This window comes from Coptis chinensis, chromosome 8 (assembly GCF_015680905.1).
Source record: "Coptis chinensis isolate HL-2020 chromosome 8, ASM1568090v1, whole genome shotgun sequence".
NCBI classification, from domain to species: Eukaryota; Viridiplantae; Streptophyta; class Magnoliopsida; order Ranunculales; family Ranunculaceae; genus Coptis; species Coptis chinensis.
The window spans coordinates 73730599-73749107 of NC_141463.1; the positions used below are offsets into that span (position 1 = coordinate 73730599).

Genomic DNA, 18509 nt, shown 5'->3' on the forward strand with positions numbered 1-18509 from the left:
ACCGCTCTTCCAACTTGCAATTTTGATAAAGCTCGAATTGAGAAACTCAAACGAATTGAGAAACTCAAATCTAGTTTTCAGTGACAAACACATACAAACACATCAATGGTGGATCAATGGTGGATCAAACTGGTGGATCAATGGTGGAGATTGTTGGAGATTTTGATCAATGGTGGATCAAACCGATCGTGTTGGAGATTTTGATCAATGGTGGATCAAACTTGAATTGTTGGAGATTTGTTGGAGAAACTCGAATCGGGCACTCGAAGGTTTGCACTCGAATTGAAATTCGAATTTTTAGGGTTTCGAAGGGTTTGGGCGAAAGAGATGACCGGTAAGGAGTAGGTTTTCCCGGTTTCGATTTGGTGGGGGGTGTATTGGGCCTTGTTGTTTGGGCTTGGGCTGGAGGCTGCCCGATCTAATATGAGTGGCGCCCAATACCAATACAGCACCCTAGAACTATAGAACATTACAGTCACTTTCATTTGGTATATATTTTTGAAGTCTAGAAACGGGTCGGGTTTGAATATGGATCAGAATATATCCATAAACACAGTGTACCCGACCCTTTGTTTTCCCCCTTTTAAGGTTAGGAGCTTCGGTCATTGGACCAAAAGCTAAGCGAAACTGATTTGTAGCTGAGAGAGAAGATAGTAAAAAAAAAAATGTATCACCCTACAAGAGGAGGTGTTCGCGGCGGTCGAGACCGTAAGTTTTTTTTTATTCCCCTGTTAATTAGGGTATGTTTCAATCCTAAATTATCATTCATTGATTTTATGGCAGAGTTCAAGTGGGATGATGTGAAGGCCGATAAGCATAGAGAAAACTATCTTGGTCATAGTCTTAAGGCACCTGTTGGGAGATGGCAGAAAGGTAATTTATTCGTCATCTATTCATTTATTTCTGCTTTCGATATTTCAGTTTCAAGTAACTATTTGTATTATAGACTATCTAACTGCCTGGAATCTTGATGTAGTCTATATAGCCCGACCACTTTGATCTTTTGGTGTGACGCACCATGATGGTGGGGTCGAAATCCTAAATTTTATTGCAATCGATTTTGTAAACTTTTAGAATGGACAGGTACTTAGGTAATACAGACGTTTAGGATTAGGTTAAGCATATACAACTTAATTTGTTAAATCTTTAGGGAGTCTCTGTTGACTGCTGCTACCCTTTTTTCTGTTAGTAAATTGATGGACAAAAAAATCATACCATAACTCCCCCTTTTCATGTTTTTTTCCAACAGGCAAAGATCTAAACTGGTATGCTAGAGGTAAGAATTCTTTGGATGTGGATACAGAGGCAGCCAAAGCTGAGATAAAAAGAATAAAGAAGAAGAAGAGTTGGCAATGCAGGAGGCTCTTGGTTTAGCTCCCAAACGTTCTGGTCGTCCTCAAGGTAATCGACTAGATAAGCATGAATTCCAGGAGCTTGTTAAGAGGGGATCAACTGCAGAAGACTTGGGAGAAGGTCATGCTGAAGCTGCACATGTGCAGGGTCTCGGATTTGCTAGGTATGATCAACAAACGTTTACTTAGTGTAATTATATTGCCATCTATGGTGGAACTGTGAGAGCAGGTCTCAGTCTACGCATGGCCAGCTTTCTTGAACTGGCTTTTTTGTTTTTAATAGGTGTGCTTAGAAGTTAGATGCTAATGAGAAATTTGCCCGACTTTCATATTTAGAAGATACGAGCAATAAGTCGCTAAGTGCATTATAGGAACTATTCATCACAGGTGCCCCATTAGACAATGGATTCTGAAAAAATTATTTGATAGCAACATAATACTGCTGCTTCCTTTGGAATTTGGTTCCTTTTATACTCTCCTTTGGAAGATAGTATACTCAAGTTTTTAAAAGATTCAGTTATTAACAAGTTTTTTTTATATAAATTGTTATAGCAATTTTGAGATTCTGAAAGTCTAAAATACAACAGTTTCTATCTGTCACACACTCACATGTACATCCCCTCTGCCATCAACACTTGCATGCTACTCTTGACCTGATTTGGCCTTTAACGTCCATATATCTAGTGAGATTCTGACCACTTTTTTATGTATATCCCTGTCACTGAATTGTAATCATGACACGTCTTTTACCACGTAGAGTGACATAATCTATAATCTCAATTACTGTCATATGTGCATGTTACTTACTTGATTTTCCCTTTAACATTCATATGTATCAAATGAAAGACTTAAGATTATTATTTTTTGTTTATATCCCTATACTGAATTGTAATCATGACACGTCTTTTGCTCCTATATTGACACAATTTATTATCGAAATGCTGTCATGTGTGCTGATGTGAATGCTGCTTTTTATCTGATTTTTGGATTTGGCATCCATATACTTAATGAATTTGTTACCACTTTTTTGTTTGGTGATGCACCCCTCAATGAACAATAGTGGCAATCAATTATCCTTTGTGCAAAAAAACAGACCACTTGCAATCATGAAACATCTTTTACCATTTTGGTGACGATAAATATGTTATCTGAAACTATGTCATGCTGGATATATGATATATCCTAGAACACACTTATTCTTAAGGACCCTGTAATGGACTGGTTTCTCAGCTGGAATAAAAATATGGTCTCCCTATCCTCGTGCATTAGGCCTGTGGTTTATAGTCGCTTGGTCTGCCTTATCTGTGTTCTTTATTGTTCTCTGTATAAGCTTTTAAAGAAGAAATTTTCCAGAGGTACTGATTGTATGTGTTCTTTTTTCTGGATTATTATTGCAGAGCTCCTCGCAGTGGTGGTATGGAAGAATCAACTTCTCTTCCTACCAGCCAAAGGGATGCTTCGCCTGAAAGGGTGAATGCGGTTCTGCCCAAGCCACAGGTGCAGAACACTAAAGATGAATCTTCAGATGATGAAAGCAGCCGGAAGAAAAGGAAGCGTGAGGAGGGGAGACACGAGAAGCGTGAGCATGGAGATAAGAGACACGAGAAGCGTGACGAGAGGAGACACGAGAAGCGTGAGAAGCGACATTCACGTGATTCAGATGACAAGAGGAAACACAGAAGAGACAAGGAAAAGAGGAGACATGATTCTGATTGATGTATCTGTCATAATCATCTTAAGTTGCTGCCTTTTTTTCTCATTGTGCTTCCAAATAGAGTAAATTCTGTCTCCTCACTAAGGGATGCTCCTGCTAACTACGTTTTCAATTTTTTTTTATTGAATATGTACCTTCTATCTGTTATATAATGTTGGAATACTGAAAATTGGATTTTGAGGATGCTAGTGCACAATTGCACCGTATTGTCGACATTATACTCAGAGTAAAACTCATCTGCAGGATTTAGGTGTTAAAATTGTTCATCCTTAAAGTGTTCACCTCTACAAGTCGTGTAAGCTGGAGCTGCTACGTACTTGTAAGCTGGCTTTTCATGTGATCTACGTAAAGCTGCCAGCTGTAGGTCGTAGCCCTCGGAGATAGATAATTGAGCATTTGATCCCGGCCACTTTGAACTGATATCAATAGTTCCGATACATATCCACGATTATTGCCTTGACCTGATTTCATTTCGGACTAGGTTGCAGGCATAATTTGTCCTCAGAAGTTTTATCTGCATCGTTACACAAGTAGTGTGTAGCGGGTTTATCCTTGAAAGTTGAAACACCATTCTATATTTATGTTTCGTTTTCATTGCAAGAAGCTACTAGTTCAGAAAAGAGATTTGTTATTCAATCCAAATTCAATATATATTAGATCCATTTCTTGTAATCCAACACATGACAACTCATTCACAGTCTCTTACCTGGTCGATTCATGTGGATTATCTCATGAGAAAGCTGTTTCTGTGTCCAAAAGAGTCCAATTTGAAACCTGTGCCAAACCAGATTCCATTCTTAACCTTTCAAGAAACTATGGATTCACCAACACCCACATCTCCAAATTCATTAAAGACTCCCGGAAACTACTATCATTTGATGCTGCTAAAACCCTTAAACCCAAACTCGAGTTTTTCAACTCGTCTCTCTGGTCCCGACCCGACCTTACCCAAGTCATTTCAAAGAACTCACGCATCTTGATGAAAAGATTAGATAACAAACCTATACCATCCATTGCTTTCCTTAAAGATATTTTTCATATAGAAAGTGATGTAACAACTGTTTTTTCAAAAAATGTTTTTTCACTAATAAATATTTTTTCACAATAAATAAATAGGATCCAAACACCCTCTAAAACTTATATTAAAACCATTAATGGAGGAAATACGAAGACATTCGAATCCATCATAGACTGTTGTAGATTATTAAAGTCAAATCAGTGTAAAATTCTCTTTTAATTACGAGTAGCACGAAAGAAAAGTAATCCTAGCTTTCTTGAAGATGTGAACGTTGAGCTTTTATATAAATCTATATATTGGTTTGATTGAATTTCGACAAACGAAAATATAAATCCCTAGCAAAAGTTGTCTTCTTACAACACAACTTCTCAAAGACTTAATTAAACGATAAAAACGATACCTTGATAAAAATAGAATATTAATCCAACTATTTGTTATAAAAATGGATTTGCACAAATCCATTGATATATGAATGAGTAGTTTGTCTCCCAAGTTACCCACTTGAGATGAAATGGGTTTATTTTGAAATAATACGTAAAGTGAGAAAAACCTTTTCGAAAGGGTGCACTGGTTCGAAACATGCTGAAAAGGTGCGACCTTTCAAAATGTGCACTGGTTCGAAACAGTGCATCATGTCGAAAAGGTGTGACCTTTCGAAATAGGCAATCGGTTTCAAAATTGATGCTTTATATGCCGAAATGGTGTCTTTTGAAACATGTGACTTTTCAAAGAGTTGCTTACTTTTTTCCAAAAGTCACTGTGTTGTTTCGAAGATGCACTACTCACCTATAAATAGTTGATGAATTTGGAGAGAAAGACACACCAGATCACACAGAGTTCTGATCTTTCTCTTCTCCCTCTGTTCTTAGTCAAATACTATGTTGTGTTTGCTGAGTCTATAAAATTGAAGTGGTAGCTTTCTATAGAAGGAAATCCGTTCTATCTTGGGAGATAGTTTCCCATCAACCTTCAAGCACCGTGAGGGGGAAAATCTATCTTAAGGACATAGTGATCATCACTAGGCTCGGATTTAATCATTGGTAAATTAAGTTTATTCGTTGAACTAAAATGTTTGTTTGTTTGTTGAACTAAATGTTTGTTCATGATATATTTGTTATATCAATTTGATTTTTCTTGTTTACTTAACAATAAATATATTTTTGGAATAAGTTTCCTACAAACTTAAGACATATTTCCTTCTTCTTATTCTTTACCGAACATAATTTGTTTCTATTTTCTTTTATTTTTTGGTTATACTTATTGTTAATGCACTAACAATCCTAAAACGGATTTTATTCACGTTTCGTTGATAAGCAGTATAAAAAAGGATTGAGATGTGGTAGAAAATATTGATTTTCAGTAACATGTAGAAAAGATGTGAAGGGGTGCAACCTTCACATACATATAAGTTTACTTCTCTTGAAAGTTATTTGTACATGACTATTGTGTAAGCCCGCTTCACTATTTTGCACTTTTAGCTACATATGTTTTCATTAAGGTTGGTAATGGTCTGAAATCAGTTGAGTTTTACTTGTGCTAAATTCTTGATGTCACCATATCAAGCACGTACTTATTGTACTTCTAAAAGTCCAAACAGTGCATGAAATAGATATAGGTTATGGGTTGACATTGCATGTGCTTAAACACTTGGACATAAAGTTTGGATATAGTCAATTATATTTGAAAAAAAAATTAGTTAGTAAGAGACGGTCGAAAAAGTCAGTTATACTTGAAGCGATACCACCTATTGGCAAAAGACGGTCAAAACCTTTACACAAGGCAACTGTTTGTGCCATATTTACAAAAGGCAACGATTGAAATACATAAGGGACAGTTTTTCATGATTTTTGGTTTTAACAGTTGCTTCAACAACTTCATGTTGTTTTAATATCAACAATCTCTTGTCTTTGTATGAACAGAAAGTCAGAAAGTACGTCAATATCTCTTTCAATAGAATAACAAAGTGTGTTTCTATTTCAGAATAGAAATGACAACACCACTAGGTTCTCCTATTCATGTTGTTCCTATTTCATTTGCTAGACCTACTAATTTGTTGAATATTATGGACATTTTGGTCCCCGATGAAGACCTTATGTTCGTAGAAGTGGAACTCAACAACTACGGGTGTCTACTAGCAATGGTGGATACTGGTTCAACTCATACGTTAATCTCTGAGTATATATATCCGAGGTTATTTGATTGAAACTCACAGAATGCAAAGGCTCTATGAGAGGCTTGAACCAAGAAGCTGAACCGGTGAAAGGGATTGCTTTGGACGTTGACATTAAAATGAACAACTGGCAAGGAAAGGTGGACCTGATGATAGCTCGCTTAGACCATTTTCAAGTCATTTTTGGAATGGACTTCTTGAAAGCAAACAAGGTGGTGGTAATGCCACACTTGGGCGGGATTATGATCCAAGATTTCGAGAATCCTTGTTTCATTCCAGATGTTAGGAATGGCGAGTGCTAAAAAGGTTCTAAAATTATTTTATTATTTATAAGATGTATGTGTTTTACTATTGCGCCAAAGAGTGTTAATAAAGAAGATTGCTTAAGGTATTGTTTTGTAAGCATACTTGTAAGCAAAATTGAGGTATTATAAGTGTTTTCGACACTATATGAATGATATGTGACATTCTTTAACAAGACGCCTCACTTGCTAAACATATATCTAAATGGTTTTCCAATTTATTGACTTTGTCATGAGAAATTGGAAAATGTGGGGGATTATGAATCACCTTGAATTAATCAACTCAAAATTGGAAATTTGTAGAGGCATTACTCAAAAGACATCAAATGTGGTGTTTTACTCTAGGAGAGATGCATAAATTTAAAGGAAATCCTCAAAGCAAACGTGCATAGCAAGGTCCACTATGGAATCAAAATTCATAGCGTTGGATAAGGCTGGAGAAAAAGCTGAGTGACTTCGAAATTTCTTAAAGGATATTCCAAACTGGGCTAAACCTGTGCCAGCAGTGTGTATACACTGTGATAGCCAATCTGCTATTGGTAGAGCACAAAGTAGCATGTATAATGGGAAGTCTCGACACATATGTCGTAGACATAACACCGTTAGACAATTGCTCTCAAATAGAGTTATCTCAATCGACTATGTAAGGTCAAAAGATAACATTGCGGATCCGCTTACAAAAGATTTAACAAGAGAGCAATTGGAAAGATTATCAAGGGGAATGGGCTTAAAGCCTTTGAGATAATCAACAAAGAGTCCTCATAATAGAAAAACCAACCTAGTTGACTGGAGATCCCAAGATCTAGGTTCAAAGGGTCAACTGAATTATGTTTGTGACTCAGTTAGCACTGGAGAGTAATATTATACTCTAACTCATTCCTATATAAGACAGTGCATATCTGCCGCGAGAACCAGGATAAGTCAAGCTTTTAATAATTTACTATATCTTGAAAAGTTATGTTATCCAAGTAGAGTATTGCAGGATGCTCTTTATAGAAATCACCTATGTTAGTGCGAAGTGGGGCCGCTTCTATGAGAATTTTAAAGGCAAATGTCTCAAAAGCACTATCTGAAACCAATAAGTGTTAAAGGCCAAAATGAATACAAACGTGAGAACCAACAATATTCGAGAAGATGATTGTCTAGGTTTATACAAACGGCTGACAGTTCAAGGACATTAATTGAAGTCTACTGATCATCCAATTAAATCCGATCATCTTTCACTAAGGCAAGTTCAAGGCCTCCCATGCTACTTGACCTGATGCGGTATCTTTTCATTTGTAAAAGAATAGAAATCCGATGTTTATGATAGAAGAAGCCAAATTTTCATTCATGTGGGGGATTATTAGAAAAATGGATTTGCACAAATCCATTGAGATATGAATGAGTAATTTGTCTCCCAAGTTACCCCACTTGAGATGAAATGGGTTTATCTTGAAATAATACGTAAAATGAGAAAAACCTTTTCGAAAGGGTGTACTGGTTCGAAACAGTGCATTATGCGGAAAATGTGCGACCTTTCAAATGTGCCTTTGGTTTTGAAACGATGCATCATGCGAAAAAGGTGTGACCTTCGAAATAGGCAGCGGTTCAAAATGTGTTTTATCTTAAAATGGTGTGTCTTTTTGAAAACATGTGACTTTTCAAAGAGTTGCTTACTTTTTTCCAAGAGTCACTGTGTTGTTTCAAAGAGGCACCACTCACCTATAAATAGTGGATGAATTTGGAGAGAAAGACACACTAGATCACCCAGAGTTCTGATATTTCTCTTCTCCCTCTGTTCATAGTCAAATACTATGTTGTGTTCGCTGAGTCTATAGAATTGAAGTGCTAGCTTTCTATAGAAGGAAATCCGTTCTATCTTGGGAGATAGTTTCTGTCACGCCCCGAGACCCAACACACATCCCGAGGATGCGAAGATGAATTTCGAGGCAGCCGCTATCCTGATTCTATCGAAATTTCGGCAGAGCCTCATTTGTTTAATCGACATTTCGTATACGAAAAACCTGTCATAACCTGGACATCGCATAAAAAAAAATCTTCCAACAACCATTTCCATATAAAACCTACTTTCTAACAACAGAAAGATATATATACATATCCACAAAATGATTGAGTGTAACTATTACTCCAATACATCGTTTAGTACATCAAAATGACCTAGCTCTCTATATATACAACAAAAGAAACTAGTCTCTCTCTATACAACCAAAATCACTCGACTCTGTCACTTGTCAAGCATAAGGGAAACCCCCCAAATCTCCATAACCATCATCCCCAGTGGTAGGGAAAGTCTCCTCCGCAACGGGCTCGGCTGAAAGGTTAATGTAGGATGAGCAAAACAACTATGCCCAGTAGAAACGCACATAACCAATAAATAGACTACTTATAGTAAAACATTTAAAATATGCAGGTTTTCATAATAATATCCAAATATCGTGACTATATAGTACATCACTAACTAGCATAAATCATTTTGACATGCTTCGTTAATATTCAAAATATAGTTTTCACAAACATCATACAACTATTATGGCCGCTGCATTCTATTAGAATGGTGAGGGTACGACTGGTACTTAGCCCGATCCAAATATAGGCATATCTCGGTTCAAGCTTCCCGGTGTGAACCCATGCACCGTTGTTTTCCCGATTTTACCTAGGGAGGGAAATGCCGTTGTTGTGTTAAATTACACACAAAAATCCCCAAAACTTTAGGGCTCGGGGCCTCACGGACCACGACCCCCATACGGCCGTCACCTAACTTACGGTGGTCAACCGTTCGACGACCTGCAGACTGCTTTCGGGGATCGACACACATCGAGGAGGGACTAAACTCTCACTCCTCGGCCTAAACCTCATCGAGATAACATGTAACCTCACACAAGCTAATCACCATACAAAAAGTGACACGCATAAAACATGGTTATCTAGAAAAGTAGAAAAGGAATTTTCGGACTACATCCGATGATGCATCCCTTTAAAGGTGGCCAACCACCTCGAAGGTGTACACCACCGTTGGAATCTAGAGCTTAACTGCCGTCTCTGGAAATGCGACAACAGTTCCTTCTTTATAGGAATTCACAATTCCTTTTCTAAATCCCCTCGTGATAAGCATAGTAATATATATATACTCGTATTACCGGTTATTTCCAAATACTATAGATACATATTTAGTTTTTCTTTTAAAATTGTTGGTTCTGTATGTGTGAGTTCCTGGATTTCTAACAATCGAGTAATGCAACCTATGATTCCCAAACGGGCCCGTCATAGTAAATGCCAACCGATGATTCCCAAACGGCGAATCATCGTAAATAACAACAAACCATCCATGGACCAATCCATAACCTCACACATAGTTACAAACAACCGGGTAATCCTTACCCGCATTACAAAATCCATCTCTTTGTCTCCTTACTGAGACAAGAGCCGAGAACCCTTCCCGAAACCAGTTTTGCTCTTTTAACAAAGAAAATAAATCCCCGCTACCCAGATTTCGCAAAACCATTTCACACGAAAGCTATTCATATATTTAGTTTATATTGAGTAAATACAATGCAAAACATGAATATCACATATATATGCATGGTTGATACACAAACTATCTTTCCCAATTTAAAACAATCAAATCATGCATGAAAATAAGCATGCTATATATTGGTATGTAAGTTCCTACCTTAGCAAGCTCCGTTCTCCTCAAGCCCACTTAACCGAATCCAGCCCGCTTAACCGAATCCACTCTTATTTAACTCCTATAACATCATAAACATATACGTCGGTTATTAGAATTGATAAACTAATGAGAAATTTTTATCTAACGCAAGCCGAGAAGAAATCTCGATACTACGAATTTGGTTTCCGGAAATTTTTTCTCTAACTACAGTTAACAGAGCTACAGGCCATTTCTAGCACTGTACCTCACGTCAACACCAATCATATCACTTCCAAATTTCCAACTACAACAAATTCCCCACCCTACGATTCCTATTAAATCTAGCAACAATTACGGTTGTGTTCCTTATTCATTATTCCTCACTCGACCTAATCCTAACCAAGTATATAACTAACATAACTTCTCAAAATAGAATGAATATATACATTTCTTACCAAGCCAACAAAATCTCTTCTTAGCTTTCAGCTCCACCGATATTCCACTCAACTCTAGCTCCTCCAAACTGCTACTGCCGTCATTCAACACCCCCAGTTAAATCAATTTCATCAATACACCCTCAAGCTACCGAAATTGAATCTAAATATTAATTTGAAACGAAATTAAACTCACCTTTCGCGGGAATACGATGAAATTCCAATCAATTTTTTTGAATCCCCACACTCGCGTTTACTGTTGTTAAGGATTGGGTGTTCGAATTCTTTGTTTTAATCATTGAAATTGGGGAGAATTGAGGGTTCTCTCTCCTAGGTTTTAAGAGGTGGCGAAATTGGAGAATTGGGTGCGATTTTGGTGTCGTCGCGTTTTGTTTTGTTTTGTTTTTTTTTTTTTTTCACATGTTTTGGTTATTAAGGCCCAAGCCCAATTGTCTAAATTAGGCCTAAAGCATAATTCACTCCTAACCACTAACTAATTTGACTTAGCGTCGAAATTATTTTTCGGCTCATCCAGCTTAATTTAATCCCCTACATTCTATCCCACCGCAGGCTATAACGATAACTCACTCATGCATGTAAGCTGTTAACTCGTGCCAGCTTTGAACGCAGAAAGCCGCTAACCGACATTTTGTTAAATTTTTCTCATATGATTTGCTTATCTAACGTGGCTTATAAGGTTGAGTTAAGTTTCATTAAATTACGTCAGTTTGAAATGTAAACCCGACCGACCAATTACCTAAATGTCCCTAGGTTAACTATGAAATTTACAAAAATACCCTTAACAAGAATTTGAGTATTTACAGTTTCCCATCAACCTTCAAGCACCGTGAGGGGGAAAATTTGTCTTAAGGACATAGTGATTATCACTAGGCTCAAATTTAATCATTGGTAAATTAAGTTCATTTTTGGAATAAGTTTCCTACACTATTAACTAGTCAAGTCATGACATAACATGCAATATATAATTAATGAAGGTATACCATTGATATCAATATGAAAAAATCAAGTTTAATTGCTAAGTTGGAGAACAAATAACCAATTCAACAGTATATACCTACACAAGTCTAGGGCTTAATCTAAGCCCTAACTTGGATTTAGCTAGACATGAATATAATATTAAGACAAAAACTAAAGCAAGTATAGATAAACTCATGTTGGGATATTTGGCCTTTACAAAGGCAATGAACATTTATTGATTATACATGATGATGTTTAATTAAATACACAAATCTTATTATTACGCATATGGGTGAACTAATATCATATGATGAAACCATAAGTTCCATAGGTCATAGAATTAGAACAATAAAGCATATGAAGAGTCATGTGTGGGAGATTTGATTATACATATTTACCTAGAATACTCACAGTTAGGGGTGAATGAAGTCGGACACTTCACTTATAAGACTATAATATACATAACTGCTATATGATAGGATGATGATATCTCAATCATTTGAGTATGACTCTAAGTTTGTATATTGGTGTAGTCACATGACTGACACTGAAGGGATCAAAGTGAGAATACACTATAAATTCGCTGTTAAGGTTAGTGTGCAAATCTCACTCTACCAATTAATCCCTAGACTTGAGGAATTGTGAAAATTTATTGTGTCTCAAATTTATTACTTTGAGACGTTAAAAAGTAATGTCTATTCATAGACTAGACTTGACGTTTTGGGTAATGAATGTAGGACGTCTTGAATCATGAATTCTAATAAAGGATCCACCGCTCTATGGAGTTATGTATTAGGAAATTGTGACATAACTAATTGAGCTCAAATCCGGCCGGTATAAGAAATAGTTTCTTAATGCACAATTAATGTTAAATGTCAAATTGGGTCAATTAGACATGGGTGTGACAGTGAAGAACAAATTCCCAATGGTCTAATTGTGAATACAAGTAAGGTGGAGGGACTTAGATATAATTAATGGTAGGAAAAGACATTCTTGAAAGTTCCAAGGGCCTTATTGTAAATATGGATTTGTTAATGGGCACTTTCCATATTAAAGAGATATATATTAAAAGTGTTTTAAAGAGATATATATTAAAAGTGTTTTAATATATCAAGTACAAGTACTTGTATGACAAGGACTTGTCCTCTTAAGATAAGATTTGGAATCCTAAGTGGATCCCACTACACACACAGTTATGTATTCTCAAAGTTTCTCTATATAAGAGAATGCCTTTTTGGAGAAAAGGACCATTAGTCTTTCAAAGAAAAGTACAACTAAAAGTAGGAGAAAAGCAAAAGTATTTTATGGTGTGTTGTGTGGTGAATACTACTAGAAGGCTGAAGACTAAGTGACTTGGATTCATCTTTGGAAAGTTTCTATTTAGGGTGAACTAGTGTTACCCCCCCACTAGATGAGCCAATTAGGATTTCCCCACTAGATGGGAAATTAGGGGTCTTTTCAACTTGGTTTGACCATTAACTTCAAGTCAAACAACTGAAAATGATATAAATGCCCCCACCTAATTAAAATTGAATATTTTCTTTTTGAAAACAATGAGGGGCATTTGTGTAATTTTCAATTATTTGACTTGAAACGGTCAAACCAAGTTGACCGTGTGTTTTGTTTAGAGACCCCATCTATCTCTATGGGGAAGAATCCTAATTGGCTCATCTAGTAGGGGGGTAATACTAGTTAACCCTTCTATTTACTGTCAATATTCAATTCGGACGGCTTTGAAGGTATTTTTCTTTTAATTTCTTTTTTGATCAATAATATATTAGCATGTTAAAGATGTAGGATTAAAGTAATCCCAACAGTCGACAATAGTTTTGTTTCTCCATCTCTTTAAACTTCTGATTCTCTTTCTTTTATATTGTTCTGTTTCTTGTGTTATGGAGAGGCTCCTTTCAACTCTCTGTCTCCCTTGTTTATATATCCTTCAATTCCAATTAGAAGTTTATGAATTCAAGCTCCAAAGGTGTGTGAGAAATTTGGATTCTTTCCAAATTAGAAAACTGCCGGTCTCCTTTCTTTCCCTTCAAGTTTCTATTCGAATTAGAAGTCTGATCAGGTGGTCCAGATGTATGGTGAGTTGTAATGGTGTGTCTTTGGACTGCATATGTCTGAAAAACATTGGACAAAATTCTGTGTCTGCTCGAGATGAAGATGAAGGGTACTGAGGGCAGGCTCCCTGGAATCCAGGTATAATGAAGGGCATGCGCCCCTTTAGTTCAACTATTGGTTCCCTTTCCACTTGCAGCTATGATTCGGTGGTAGTAGGAGTAGTTAGGCTTGTGTGGTTGGTTCACATGGAAGGTTCGGTGTTCGATATTGAATTGCCGGAATTTGAGGAGCTTTTGGGTTATGTTTTTGTTTGGGAGAATGAATCGGGGAAGAAAACTAATTCTTTGATTCGGTGGTCTGGTTCTAGTGTAACTTGAGGGGTGTTGGATCATAAGCTAATAAATCTTGATATATCAAGTTAGTCACGTGACTACTTAAGTCCATGGGCCTATATCCTTTTAATTTTTTGTGTCATCTTTTACCTAGTTGGGCCAATATCACAAACCCAACCAAAGGCCCATCCAGCGATCCAAATGCAAATAATAACCCATTTCACCAATGCTTTTTCGGGACACCTCCAATGAACAGTAAAATCAATGTTGGCCAACCAAATCTCGAACTCATGCATTTTTGTTAGTTTTGAAACATTTAATCAACTTAACTTCAATTCCTGCAAAATCACCGAAAACACACTAATTAGATCAAACAAATAAAATAAACGGACTAACTAATATAAAATTGTGCGTAAATAATGTAACATTTACGTGTTTATCAATATTACACTAACAAATAATATTTAGTAATATACAAATGAATGTTTTGATTTTTTATATTTTATATTTTGATATTTTTTATATTAAAAGTACGATAACGTTCGGTTCTAGTTCTGGTCCGGTTTTTTTGTTTAAAAAACTATTTGGTTCTAGTTCTATATGGTCCGGGTTTTTTAGTAACTATTTTTAGACCGTTCCTAAAAATAAGAACTGGAACCATGATTTTTTCTAACAGAGTTTGGGCCTAAAGCCCACAGTTCCAGTTTAATTATGGATAAAAGACACCTGGTTTTTTATTTATGTGTAAAGCCCATCCGGTTGACTTTTGAGTTAGATTACCACTTTGCCCTTTAAGACAAAACAAATAATGCCAAATATGAAACCCGGCTTAACTTTCTCATGTGAACTTTGTCTTGAAATTTTGTGAAATTTCAATCGGTAATTTTGTCCTTAAAATTTCCTATTGATTTCTCTCCCGAAATTTCTCCCAAACACTGCAACATGGATGTCTATTAATATTACAACAACCATTGTCAACTCCCACTGCAACATGAATGTTACATTGTCAATTATACTGCAACATGGATGTTGCACTATCTATTACTACTGCAACAACCACTACAACATGAATGTTGCATTTGTCAACTATCTTTTGATGTTGCCTTTATGTCATTACTACTTCCGGCAAGAACTCTTTTAAACATGAATATTGCCTTTGTCAACTCTACAGCAACATGGATATTGCACTGTCTATTACTACTGCAATAACCATTATCAACTCTCACTGCGATATAGATGTTGCACTATTAACTCTTCTACAACAACATGGATGTTGCACTGACTATTACTACTGCAAGAATCACCACTGGCAACTCCTACTGCAACATAAATGTTGCACTGGCAACTCTACTATAACATGAATGTTGCACTATCAACTCTAATGCAACATGGATGTTGCACTGTCTATTACTATTGCAATAACCACTATGAACTCCCACTGCAACATGGATGTTGCACTGACAACTCTACTACAACATGAATGTTACACTATCAACTCAACTACAACATGGATATTGCATTGTCTATTACTACTGCAACAACCACTGTGAAACTCACACTACATACAAGTCATTTTATTATACTCACACTAATGGACATACTTAGTAGAAAGTTTGTCACAGAGATATGGATTAAAACGGTGACAGAATTAGTTGCAGTATTAAGGGCTCCAAACATGAGACATTCTACAAATGACAATTTGTGCATGAGGAAGGTACTTGTAACAAAGTGTGGTATTAGAAAAGCAAATTAAAAGCTTGATTTTTTTTAGTATAAAACAAAAAAAGAGATGTTAGCTTATCTAAGAACAAGAATGTGTTTTTTTTATAGAAGTATCAGGATCACCAATTTTCTCGAGGATGACTCCTACAATTTCATACAAGTTTCCATGGTAAATAAGTCTTACTTGCAAAAGATTATCCAAGACTGGCGCAACGCAAGACCTCACTTTTGGCTCCTTATCTGAAATACATTCAAATGCGTAGTAATCAAATTATCACATATATTAACAAAGCCACTTTCTTCATGATGATTTTTTTTATGAAACTCACATCACCCTTTACAATTACCATAACCTTGCAAAAGCTATGAACCCATCGCAGGGCTTCTAATTTAACTACGAGAGGAGAAGAAGCATGGAGAGACTTAACAAGGAATATGTTGTACTTCTTTAAATACTCAATAGCCAAATTAAAAGCTACATTCTTGGAAGAATAATGACCGACAAACTTTTCAGCATCAAGACCAGCACGAGTCTTCTTGCTTAAATTTTTTCTTACAAAGAACTTACTTAAAAGTTCAACTTTACAAAGCTTGTTTAAGGTCCTAAAAACACTGACTTGAACCTCAATGCAATCTTGAATTGGTAACTCGAAAGGATCAAGCTTTTTAAGAATACTAAATGCCATTTTCATTAATCTCTCGCTATAGCACGCCGCAACCTATGGCTGGCCCAACAATCTCCAATCACCACTTCCTAAGGAAACATTGCCCAACAAGACCTTCAAATCAAACTTAAACACGAATTAAGCTCTTTTTTAAAATCCAAACTTATTTGAACCAGCAACTTTAATAGTTCTAGCTTCTCAATCAATGATGAAATCGACTATTCGACAACTTCATTACTCTCATGCTTAAGCAAGAACAGATACGTAGCTGCACAACCCCTTGTCACAAGGTGATTTGGATGCAAATGCAGCTGACTAACTGACGAATCTAACAATAGTATTTTCACCACAGCCGATGGAAGAATACCAAGCTTTCGTAAAGAAAGTAAATGCAGGTTCGTCTCCAAAATACCATGGATCTCAACAGATGAAACCTTACTAGACTCAATTATCAAAAAATTGACAAAGATGCAGAAAGAGATCTAGAAAAATTACCTCAAACTTACGATCTCTAAAAGAAGATCTCAATAACAAAGTCAAAAGAAAAGAATGAAATCATGACCACAAAATCTCATTAAATCACAAATCACGATCTCAAACTCAATAAAATAGTGATCTTTTCGAAGACGAAGCTACACTAAGAACTAAATAGGTAAATTGAGAAGAATTGAGAAGAAAAGGGTAAATTTGGTATTATAAAAATCTCTAATTGCGTCAATGACCTTATTCCGCAATTTAATTGGCTGACATTTTTTAATTCACATCTAAAATAAGCAGGTGGGCTTTAGCCGTAATTCCAAAAGTCAATGGGTTTTAGGCTAATAAAGATCGGAATCAGGGTTTTTACCCCAGTTATATCTAAGACCATTAATACTCAGTAGTTGAGAATGCTCCCAGGCACCCACGTCAGCCCCTCTTTTTTCTCTGGGACTGACACATCAGATTTTTCATAAAAAAATGAATTCTACGCCCTTTTTTCCCTATTTCAATTGTTCGTAGTAGATAAGTAGATAAAAATCTTTCTTAAATCTTATCTCCATTATTAAATTTTATCTCCATTCTTACTCCTACTCCGTTCTTAAATCTTATCTCCAAACAAAACAAGAAGTTCTTTTTCATTTTAGTACTGTGTTTCAGATCAAAGGTTTATCGTGAATCTTGAAGCAATATCTTTTTTGCCGATTTCTAAAAAACAAAACCCTTTCTTTCCATACTCTTTTTTCAATTCTACACGACACACCCAACTCACGAAACACCCAACTCAGAAAAAAAAAAAAAAATCATCTCTTCAAACCTCTCTCTTACCAACATTATTGAAGTTTTAAGTCTCTTTCACACACCAAAAAAAGAGATGCATCGGAAATCCAAGAGGCGATTCTTTCCTTCCAAGTATATCTCTCTCGCTCCCACTAACCCCATTTCATTCTCTAATCGAATCAGAAGACGAACTCTAAAGATATGGAGAAAAATAACGCACTTTGAAACACTCTCACTCCAACTCTCCAACTCACAATGCCGCAACAGCAAGGAAAAACAAATCTGGATTCAGGATGGTTAGCTGCAAGATCCACACAAGTCCAACTAACTGGAATCCAGCTCACCACTACTCATCCTCCCCCTACCACTGGAATTTCATCTCCCTGGATTCCAGCCGTTGTTCCCGGAACGTAATAACTCTCTCTCTCTCTCTCTATTTAACTCTTTATTTATAATTAAAATTTGTTTGAACTGATAGTGACATTTTTTTTTTGTTGATAGTGTTTTAGGAACTTTGTTAAAGAATAAATTAATTTCAGATCCTTTTTTATGGATTGGAGAATGAGGCTATTATTGACATTGCTGATTCTCGGGGAGAGATTATTATACCTTCCGGTTTTTTACCACTTTTGATTGTCTTGCATTTGGTATGCATTATGTAATGAAAAACATACTTTATTTTATTTTATTCTATTTTAGGGCTAAAATGTTATTTTTGTTTTTTGTAGTCGGGGAACCAAAGATGTGGATTTAAAGTTCCGTGCAATTAATTACTCTGCACAAGTGTATTTGAATGGGCATAAAATGACACTCACAAGGGGATGTTCCGGAGGCATTTACTTGATATTACTC

At 36.1% G+C, this 18509-nt stretch overlaps 1 pseudogene across 1 annotated transcript; it reads left to right on the top strand.

Moving 5' to 3' along the window:
- Positions 1-548: 548 nt before the first annotated feature.
- Positions 549-3284, top strand: LOC147482936 (uncharacterized; annotated as a pseudogene). The gene is made up of 4 exons (XR_015203840.1): positions 549-708; positions 784-873; positions 1250-1516; positions 2750-3284. The product of XR_015203840.1 is annotated as an uncharacterized LOC147482936 (transcript).
- Positions 3285-18509: the final 15225 nt, after the last annotated feature.